Below are 12,444 nucleotides of genomic sequence, written 5' to 3' on the forward strand. Positions count from 1 at the left end.
TATTTGTAAACTAGTAGTTTATTTTGGTTGGATGGCAGTTCTTCATTGTTTTTCTTCTTTACTGTTCTTCTTTAGTGATCATAATCCACTTCACTAGTTGGTAAAAGATTGTTTGTTATCTTTACAGATGTTGTATCTTAACACCAGACCCATATACCTTTTGTAATTGACTACACTCTTATGAAATATTTATATTTATATTGTGTAATAGTTATTTGCATGCAATTGTTTCACTGGGCTAATCACAATCACCCTAAAATAAATTCTTTCAATGTAATAAATAATCCTTGAATGCAATAAGAAATGTGTTATTTATATATTCCGTTGTAACTTTGCTCTTGGCGCGTGTCCAGATTTCCTCTAAAAGTTTTCTTTTCTGACAGATTTATGTTTGCACTTCCCTCACAGCTAAAACTTCCGTCACAGACATACATTCTGATAACATATCTGCAAACTTTAAAAGAGTACATCATCAACATATATGTTTTACGGAAAGTTAAATATGTTTGTGTATGATACTTCTAAAACTTATTATTCAAAATCTTAACACCAAAATTTTAAATTAGAAGTAAATCTTATCAGTATGTAGTGAAATAAAAGAACGTTATTGAATAAAATAATTTATTCCAAGATCGCTACTCTCTAAGAGTCTTCCTACATTAATTAAATAAACGTTTCTTGTCCTTACCTAAATAGTCAAAGTTGTTCGCCTTATTTCATAAATTAAAGTTCACTGTTTTATCTGGTGGACAAGATATGCAGAACATTAAACTAGAATACATTGATTAATTAAAATTTTGTAATCTGTTTATTTAAGTTGACTTTAATAATCTGAAAATACTCTGATTTAGGTTGGATTTTTCTAGCATAGAAGTTGGAATTACAATGATTAGCAAAAAAATTAAGAGGCAGTGTAAATAGGTGAGTAAATAAATATGTAAGAAATACTTTCAAAAAGAATGTATAAAATTAGTTTTGACATTTCATTGGTTGCATCCATACTTTTGAATAATTAGCAATGTGAAATGCATTGGCATGCACTGCACATGAACAAATCTACTTCCACGTCTTTTATTTGAAGTCTTTCTCAGAAAAGTGTGAGAATAGAAGGAGAGATTTGCATATAAATAAGACCATTATTTGATCACTGCACATTTCCCACTATAGAGACCGCGGTCTCACAAGGTTTGCATCTCTCTTGGTGAAAATAACAGGGGAGAAAAGGTATTTACTGGGGTAAAGGTATTTACTTGGGGGCTCTTTTTCAGTAAATCGACTTGTAAGTAATACAGTTTTTAGGCATTAATTTTAATTTGAATATTCACAAACAATTAACGAAGATTCCCTTTATTTGTAAAATTGTACGTTGAACTTTTTATGTTGAATTATTTTATCATTTAATAACAACTATCTGACAATAGAGATAGTTGGAGTATTTTATGTATTAGTCAACCTCAAATTGAACGTCTCAATTTTGCGTTTTCGAAGACGTATAGGTGGAGAGGTAAATTAATAGAGGACCGATCTTGCACACTGTAGGGACTTTAGACTTTTACAAAATAGGTACTCTGATAAAATAAACTGTGTTTGCTTGACGATTTAAATATTAAGTTCAGATAAAAGGTGAAAAGTTTCTTTTAGTGGTTTTGGAAATAATCGTTTAAACTACATTGTATATGACAATGTAAATTGTCACATACTGTTTTACACATCCATGAAAAAATATTTTTTGAGGTTTTTTCATAACATAATGTTTGCTGAAACGTGATTATAGTCAAATATTAATAAAAATATACCAAATATTCATTGGAATTATTCCAGGGCTGGAAGATGTAAAAAGAAGCTGGCAGTGCTGAATAATTTACCAAAGCGGGAATGTTTTTCGAAAAGCAAACTGGCTTCATTTAATTTGTTTGTGCCTTAAGGTTTTTTAAGGCAGAAAAGCGACAGAAGCTTTTGGTTTTGCGTTATAACTAATATTATACGAATTATAACGTCAATTATTTTATTATTATATTGTAAATATCGTTCTTTAACTCAAACGATGTTTTTTTGTTACAAATAAATGGTAGAAGTCCAAAGAATAATTCGTATTTTTCATGTTGGACTTGTTAAAGTAGAACCTCTTTGAAAAAGTGTCAGCTAGTCATTAGATGAGAGAATTTAAACAATTTACATAAAGTATATTAAAAAACTGTCCCAATTGAATCTTAAATAAACGCCATACTAAAAGGTAAAAGCCGTTAGTAGGCTATTCATTGAGTTTTATTATTTTTTTAAATGCATTGTTTTCCAAAATTTCAAAAAAACTTAACAAACTATGTTGCCATAGATTAATATCGTTGATGAAGAGAATGAAGAAAAAAAGTAATTTTTTACCAAAACAATGTTATGTTTTCAACAAATATCTTAAGCACTGAAAATATTACATATTCATGGAATTTTTAGTATGAAGGAAACAATATCCTTGGAAAATAAATTAAAACCAGGCATAATTACATTTTAAGATGAATAGTTTTACTATCTTAAAATTAATCTTATATTAATAAAATCAATAATTTCTGGACCATTCCCACCAACTATGCCATATTCCTTAACACAGTTTTTCCTTTGATTAATCTTTAGCAATTTTCCTCTATCGTGTCTTCAACGTAATGAGAGTATCGTGTTTCTAGTTTTTTTACTTATTCATATTTAAGTACAAACATTAATTGACACTATCTGGTGGTTTATAAGATTTGTTATATTACATAAAATTATAGAATATTTAGAATGTTTCTATTATTATCAGACAATTCAACAATGGCACAATTCAGGTTTGTTGTGGAGAAAATTAAATTAATTAATTAAATTAATATCAATTATACTATACATTATACGACGTGCCATCTTATTTCTTTAATTTAAATAAAAAATAAAAATGACTTGACTTACTGTATGGATAAAAATTTCATATTTCTACGGAATCGACGCATCCTTAGCCACACTAAAAATGAATGCATCATTTTGATCGTAAAATAACAAAAGTAAGATTTTGTACTACATTTGAGGTAATTTAACCAATTAAATAATAAAAGCTTGAAATACACTTTTACTATTTAAAAATAATACACAATGATAAAAGACGATGTTTAGAATATTTTGTCTCTTGGGTGAACAGAAACAAAACAATCTATTATTCAAAACTCTATAAAAGCTCTTTCTTGGTTCTTTGTCTTGCTCATTTTTTGGCATTTTGTATTTAAATTACTTTAAATTACCTCCAAATTGCATAAAGTTGTTTGTGAAATACCAATCCTAGGTGACGACAATTAAAATATTTCCTATAAAAGGTATTGATTTAGGTCAAACATTGACTTATTGACGTAAAAATTCTTGTTTAAAAGTGTAAAATAACACACATTGAAAAATATATACATAAATAAATCAAAATCAGTTTTTTTAGACAGCTCATTAGCTTTGTTTATCCTTTTTATTTATTTTAAAACCCTTTCCATTTCAAAATACTTGTTAACAACACGAAGTTTACTAAAGAACGACAAATTTTTTTCGTCAACCTGATTATTAATAAATAATGATTATGGGTATTTTGTACAAAGAGATCTAAATAGATTTATCTAAAATATTATAATACATTTTGTTCAAATGTTTTAAACACTACCTTAATTTGTATTCAATATTATAATGCTACTATAGTTTTCCTAACTATGAGAGGCTACTTAGGTTAATTTAAAACTGAACTTAATGGATGATAATTTGGAGTGATTTAATATCCTTGACTAGGTTTGTTACTAAGATTAGAAGTTGCTTGAACTAGCTAAGTCCAGTCTTAAACCACTATGAAATCCTTTAGCCTTCTTTAGACTTAAGCTGACAACCTTTATTTGGATATGAGAACACCTGATGTATACTTACCAAGCTAATAATATCAAATTAAAGAACAAGGGGCGAAAAACTCCTATTTAGTACAATACAAAGGTATGAATTTATGAATTGTGTTTTTGGTTTTGATGCGGAATTCGCTAATTAAATTAATGGTAATGTAATGCAAAGATACTTATTTACTTATTTCACTTCCGTTATAACCATGGACGATAGAAAGTGGACTTAGAAATGTAGCGAGAGACATTGACAAATGGTTTCTTTGGAATCGAGATTGCATTTTGACGTTGCTTTGTATTCAAAGAACGTCTGAGATATAGCACTGCCAGTGTTGATGGCTATTATTTTTTTAGATTGAAAGTGTTCAGTTAGGCTCAATATGTGTTGGTTTTCTGCTCGGTTTGCTATAATAATATTTAAGATGTGGTTGTTATGAATTCAACCTAAAAAAATGCAATCCTTTTATTTGGATGTATGTATTTGCCTTACTTCAACCATGATAAATAGTTTTATTCTTTGACTCAATGTCTTAAAAATAAAGTGTAGATCTGATATTTAGCTATAATCACAGAAAAGTACACAGAAATATTGAAATTTAAACACTGCACGTCTTGTTTTTATTGAAATAAATTTGAAGAAATTAATAAGATTATCCAAAATACGTGAGTGTTGTCGAGTGTGGCGATGTAATACGAGTATGAAGCTAGTAATGAACATCCGTGTCGCTAATAATGAGTATATTAGCTGCAGCAATTTCATTATTTAATATCAAATTATTCATAAAAGTCTACACATGGATGTAATAAAACAGCTTGTTTTTCCTTTTATACCTATATTAATTCAAGGATTATTATGTTTCAAATATATATCTTCATAGACTTTGTGTTATCTTGCTCCAAGTTGTTATATTGTCTCACTATATGCTGGTAAACAAATTGTGAAGGGATTTTAAGTGTGATCATAAGTGTGTCGAAACTGGTGGCCATTAAGTCTACCAAACGATTATGTTAGCAACAAGGTATTAAACCTCTAGATTAGTGATTTATAGTGATTAAGGATATTTTTGAGTATCAGTGTGTAACCTCCTTTAATGTTGTCAAACAAGAAAAATCAAAAGCCTCAAACAAAATCCTTTCATATTAGAGTCAAAACGACAGGAATATACAAAACGGCACACATAGTGAGAGGCAGAGAGAACTAGGTGGTGTCCACATCAATATTCAGACCTTCTGCGGTGTTCCGTTTGTTTTATCTCCCAAACCAAAAACCACCTTCTCCCGTGAATATCACAGCTTAAGCTAACTTATTTGACACGTCTTACATTCTGTACCATTGCATTGGTTCTATCTTTCCAGTTATTCATTTTATTTATTTATTAAGCAATTACACACATGGCAGTTTGTATTAAGATTTTTTTTATTTAAAAAGCGTTCAAACGCATCGTGTTTTAAATATTGTTTTAATGTCTTAGATTGAACACGTTAATGATTAATACATTATATCGTTAATAGTTACATCAAATTCCAAAGGTCCAATCAGTTATTTTTAGTCAAGTAAAATAAACAACACACACATTGATGTTGATAAGAAGTATATTTTTGTATTTTCAATCTAACATTTAAATGTTTATTTAATAAACAAATTGAGTTGAAAAGAGCTTATTTCTTTAAAAAGTTATCATTGCCACTGATTAAACTGGAAATGATTGTACAACCGAAGGATTATAACGTTAATTAAAGAGTAATTGAGAGATCTTTTTTGCATAATGTTCAGTTTTCCATAATCTGTTGATGTTTAGAAAGCTTGAATGACTGACCATTAGGCTAATGAAGGACATGTTTGTATGAAGAGTTTATTGAATACTTGCATTCTTGGAAGTTTAACTAGCCTTATTTGAGTAAGAATTTGTATTTGATCAAGTCCGCTTATAGAGTGAATGAGACCATATATTATACTAAGTTTTCTTTTCATAGGTTTTAATATTAATATTTTTCATCGAATTAATCTTCAATGAACTTATCGTACATTTGTCAGAACCAAGAAAGAAACTGAATTTCAAGCCTGGTGATTGTTTTAACGGTTTTTCTGACTTGCCTTGAATGAATTAGCGATGTATGGATTTTGAGATTGTACTTTATGGTAAGCTATACCATTTCAAAAGTTATCATTTGATAAGCGTTTCTATTTCACTTAGTAGTAAAATGTCAATATTTATTTTAACATTATTTGTTTTAGCGAATTGATAATTTTCAAAAATCTGATAAATTAAGTTTTGCGCATTTTATTCTGACTTTATCTAATATACTGACCATAAACATTAGTATTTTCCTTGTTCTTAAATAAAACCTAAGAACACAAGACTAGAAAGAATAGGAAACAGATTCATTTATCTCAAATAAGATTATATAACTTGACGGTGTGTGTGGTTTTAGAAGAGCTTTATAGAGCCACTTTCTGTGACATTAAGCCAATAAAGTTTTAAAGGCCACAGAGACTAGTGCCGGAGCTGCAGTATCGCTATAAAAATTCGAATGATATTTCCCTCAAAGCCTAAGCTTTTATCAAACCTTAAAGTTATACTGATTCTTGTATAGTTTGTTTAAAAAAAATCCAGCAAATTTAGTTATAGTATGTAAGAAGCATAATTGATTTATTTTAATTGTTTGTAGTGGTAACATTGTTTCTTTTTTCATTTCCCTCACAAAGTTTGATTTCATTCATAATTCTGTATCTCATGGCAGGCAAATCTCGTAGACATTGTAAGTACAAAATATTATTATCCATTATAATCTAGGAAAGTTAAATCTGAAATAAAAATTGGTATTCAAAATACTATTGAACATAGATATGGAAAAATAATATTCACTGTTGGTTAACCTCAAATTCTAAAATATGTTAAATTAGGTTATAAGTATGTTAACTTGCAAAAAGCACATTGTACGAAAGAAAATGGTAATTGAATTTTATATTTAGAATAGTTATATTAGTAATATTTATGCATTTGTATATTTTTTTTGCAGACGAGTTCCTGTATTAAAATAGAGCTCTACGGAAGGTCATCATAAAGTAAGATTGTTTCAATTAAATAATTATTTAGGACTGAGATACCTACAGAGGTATAATTTAACAAAATGAAAAGTGTATATTTGTTATAATTTCATTTATTTTATTAATAAAATGTCAGGGGTGTACACGGAAATGAAATGGCTTCTTTTTAACTTAGGCTAAATCCTATTGAAGTTATATAGTTCTGTAGTATAAATTATTACATTTATACTTGTTAATTGGACCTTACGAGTATAAAGTTAACTTAGAAACCCAGTATTAATTAAGCATACTTATCTCGAATCGATGTGTTTCTGAGGATTGGTTCGTGCAATACCTTCACGAAAAATACCTACCCAAAAGGTTCATAGGTTCATAGATTCCAGTATATTAGACAGTTAGTTAGTCTAGTTTGACAGTTAAACAAATTCGAAAATGATGCTGCAGATAAATTTGTCTAAAGTGTACATGAACATTTAGATATTGAAAATCTTAGTAAAAGTTTTCAGTTGAAACCAACCCCATTCAACGATTAAAAATCGAATTATTGATATATCAATGCTGGGTGTAAAGCAAATTATCATGCTCTATATTCAACCTAGATAACATCAGCCAGAATTGTCAGCATTCTGTTGAAAACGTGATATATCGCATGATCAGTGTAGTGGTGTAAATCAATAGGTTGTCACTAGCCTAGTGCCAGTCTACGTGTTGTATTCAGTTGTTATAGTGATAAATTATCTACCTTTTCTTGTATGTAAAGGGTAGGTGGCGCATTTATTAAATGAAAAACATATCAATAAAAGTGTTTTTATTTACTTTAAGAGTGATTTCTTTACAAACTAACACCATTACTTGAGATTTTGATAGACTGATAGTCTAAAGGTAATTCAATGTCTTTAGATCTGTAGTTCATGGTCGTTTTGGGATACACTACAAAATATGTGTGATTTATTTTAGGAGATTTCAGATTTTGTTTTATGAATATAGTTTTTCTTGTTGAAAGATGGACATAGAGAGATTACACACACACACCCACGTACACACCCACACACACACACACGTACACACACACCAGTGTCACAGCCACAACAACCTCCTGGCGTAACTTTGTGTTCCAACTGGAAGGAAATTACGTTTCCGTTTCACAATAGCTGCACAAAACCTTTGAACATGGAAAACGTTCTGCTTTACCAGATGTTGCGTTGCAAATGTATAAAAACGTAAACTTAATACGCCAGTATCCAAATTTGACCAATGCTATGAGGTTTTGCAATAAAACACATTATTGACTAATATAGTTCTTCACATAATAAAGAATGAATCATACAAAGCTATTAAGCATATTCGTTCATTATAAGCCTTTTTAGGCGTTAAAAGATTTGCAAAATTTGCAAATGTGTTAACATTGAGTACCAATTACGGCCTTCTATACCTCTTATCCTCAGGCCCGATTCAAATGTGCCCCAGTAAAGTTCGGCAAACAAAAGTAAGCTCCAAATCAACGTCCAGGTAATATTGAATAGCTATAATTTCATCACGTGTAGCCCGGATTTCATAGGCTCTTCTTCAAATGAATTGTAGCTTATCAAAGCCTTTTATAAACAAATCAATATACAATATTTGCCCATACGAGAGGATCACTTGGACCTTAGTTTGCTTGATTAGGCACAGCTTACCTAAGTTCCCTAGAGCTGGTCAAGCTAGGGTATACAACATCTGGCTTGGGGGCACGGGTTCATATACAGCCAATCACAAAGGCAATCTGTGGGATTATACAATGGCCTAATTGTTCCGAAACTCTTCACTTTCAAACAAATATATAAATAAAGTGCAAATATTTATCTTAAAAAGTATATCTCCTTCTCGATAACATATTACTCAATATAGTGGACGAAAATAGCAACATAAATGAGTTCGTTGGTATTAAGTAAAATTTCTTTTAGTTAAAGATCAACTGAGCTATTTCTATCGATGCTGATTTCCTATATAAATCACATTTTCCATGCAATACACACACACGTACATATCGTATTTCGTAAGAAATAAATAATTTCTTAAATAAACCACGATATTTAAATGGCACGGTTTGCATAAATAACGGTTCTGCTGATAGCATGAAACACTTTAAATATACAAACTTTTTTAAATATTTAGTGGTTAAATAAGACTATATAGTTTATTTTAAATATACTTTATATATCAATGTATAAACTAAGCAATGTGGTGGAGTAAAATATTCAAAACATTTGCATTGCAACACCCACCATATACTTCAGACAAGAATAGTAAATGATTTCAGCTCATTAGAATTCATCATAAATAAATATTCATTGAGGTTGAGTTTTTCCCCTTAGTTCATCATTGTTCTTTTGATAAACAAGTGATGTTTGAACCCCGATAATGTTAAATGTGAATTATATTTAAAATAGCTCTTGGTCACAAACTTAATACTACATAAAACTTAAAAAAACACAAAGTAAGTTTTCAATGTTAAGTAAAGGGGTCCCCTGCAAGTACCATAATTTATAAAGTCTACGTGGTCCTGCATCACAACTAACTACCCTTTTGCAGTTATAAAAGTCTTAACATGTCTTTGTAATGGAAGATATTGCTGATTGTAACTTAAGTCCTTTTCTTTTTAAGTCTTCGTTTGTTCTAAGTCATACAGGTACCTATGTAACGAATGGTAGATTGTTCCTTACAGATTTAATGTGCAACACAGTTTATTATAGCTACTGTTTTGACCGTTATTTTCACAAGCTCATGGTTAAGTTGTAAAGTTATTGAGACTGACACGAATTATTATGTTGGAATAGTGTTCTTGGCTGAGAGTATAACCATAAGGGTTCTAGATTTAACTTTTAAGAAGTATTTACCACATGGGTATTAGATTGGAAACTACGAAGGATATTCACTTGGGATATTGTTACGTCAATAAACATAATCAGACTGAATAATCTACAAATAAATAAGTTTTAGAACATTCATAGAGCAGAACTTATGTGAATCACTGAAGTGAAATTTCCAAGTTATAGCTAAAGTTTGAGAGCAATGCCAAACTCTTGCTTCATTGAATACAGCTAAGTATGGATAACTTAGTTACTGGTATACAAGATATGATTGCTTATAAATATTGATGTTCATATAAAAAGGTATTTAACTTTATACTTGGAAGATATGGATGCTGTGTTACAGTACAGTAGAAGTATGAAAACTATTTGGTTTTCCATTATAATAATATAAAAATTATTATATCATCGTTTATTATAGTATATTATCGAAAATATAATCGATTATTATAATAAAATACACACATGTGACCCCTGTGTAATTTATGTGAATAACAACTACCTTTGAAACGTTAATATACCGATGATTTGTGTTTAAAACACTCATAGACAAAAGGTTAGAAGCAATGTAGATCCCGAATATATTCTATAACATTACAATAAAAACACAAACATGTATTTATTTTGTTTAGGCCCTACTGTACCTACACCCCCGCCCTACTGTATGGAACATATGGTATCAATAATTAAAGACACAACAATTCATTATCATTTTATGGGTTACACCAATTATTGTTACCATAACGATTACTAATATTTTTACGGGTTACCATAATGATGTAGAATGATATAACGTATCCGAAATGTAATAGATCTATTTGTTGTTTATTAATTGTAAATATTTTTATCCGTATGAATGGTTACAACACTAATAACATGTAGACAACTTTGTTTATTTTTACCTCATACCTTAACAATGAAACAAATCCCACATACAAGAATGATTGGTAAAACTGTCAACAGTTAACAATAGAGTTTGAAGGATTTGAATTCCAATACAGTCAGCGTTCAATCTGCATTTTCATCTTCCATTGAAGAGAAATTTGATAGAAACATCTTTTAAAATGTTATTTGTAGGATTTTACTGGGATGCATATTTACTGACTTGTATATACTTGAAGTACTAAGGTGAAATATAAAAAAATATTCTTTATTAAAGGATATTTTTTACAATTATTATATTAAACTGAGGTTTGATCATTTATGATGTTTTTTTAACGAAGGCCTTAAAGTAGAGTAATTTGTGCGTGCGTATATTATGTATTAATACTTCTAAGTTGTTTAACAATGTGGAGTACCGATCTATTCAAAATTTAATTGTGTATGTGTAAGCAACTAGTTAGCCTTAATATTTAGATATACATTCAATAGACAAATAAACAGTCTCAACTAGCTTGTTTATTTTTAAATCCTGTAAGATGTAAAAAAAAAATCAAATTTTACATGATTTTTATGATTTAATTTTTAAGGAACAAGGATTAAGAAAGTTGATGTTTTTACTTTATAGTTTGATCTCAAAGCAACATATATAGATTGGGAAATAGATACATAATAAGTTCAATCATCTGCGACAGCGTTACCATATCATGCGGCTCTCAAGGCTTGTTTTCATTTATAAGGCTTCATGCTAATGAATGCGCCTTCCGAAAGTTTTAATTAAGAGATGGCCAAGATTACAAGGATGAAATTCTTGGCCAAACGAGGTTATACTTTGTATTCTTAACTCCAGAAGGGTAAATGTTTTAAAGCATGGTTGATGAACGTTTGTATGAACACTGTAACACTGTAACAAATACAAAATATATGTGCAAGTGAAATTATAATATTTTGTTGAAATGAATTTTTACCTACGGATGTGACTGTATCTATTTCAATATACTTAGATTTATCTTTTTAATATTATTCGGTTTTGCAAATTTTTACTAACAGGTTGATTACAAATATAATGTCAAAATGTAAAAAAGGCGATAATATAAGTCAATAGTGTCATAAATAGATCATTACTTAAAAAATAGCACAACTTTCTTACGGTTACAATATACAGGGTGAGTTTCTACTGACCGTGTTAACTTCGCCAGTGGGTTCTACTCACTAAAAGGAACAAAAAAGTTCCTATAAACCCATGTCCGATTTTCGACCGTTTGGCTGTTTTGGGGGATTTTGTGTTTTTCTTATTTTATTAGACTTTGCTCCACAATTTATGTAATAAAAACTTAATCAATTACTTTAGTGAGTTGTAGGTAAAATCATTGGAAAGAACATTAAATTTGCTATAAATCAAAGGTTTCATTCCATAATTATACCATTACATAGTCCACGTTATATCCAAAATAAAGTAAAAATGTCATTAAATTAATTAATTACGATAACTTTCATGAGCCTCCTTTGATACATAAACCTGCATTTATGCAATGTTGAAATGCATAAAAAACTTGGGATTTTAATAATCTTTCAAATGATATGCTATTCAATACTATTATTGATATAAACCAGTGAGAAATTACTAATAAACTACAATAAAACACGGTTTACAGATTTTGTTTTTGCACAGTTTTACTGTTAATAATAATTACTGTATACTCCATGATGTATTTTATTGAACTATCTGATAAAATTTGTACATTATTTTAACTTTTAAATATTTATTAAAATTATCTGAATTAAT

Source organism: Macrosteles quadrilineatus, unplaced genomic scaffold (genome assembly GCF_028750875.1).
Source record: "Macrosteles quadrilineatus isolate MER2022 unplaced genomic scaffold, UCM_ALF_1.0 Scaffold_2__2_contigs__length_208266976, whole genome shotgun sequence".
NCBI classification, from domain to species: Eukaryota; Metazoa; Arthropoda; class Insecta; order Hemiptera; family Cicadellidae; genus Macrosteles; species Macrosteles quadrilineatus.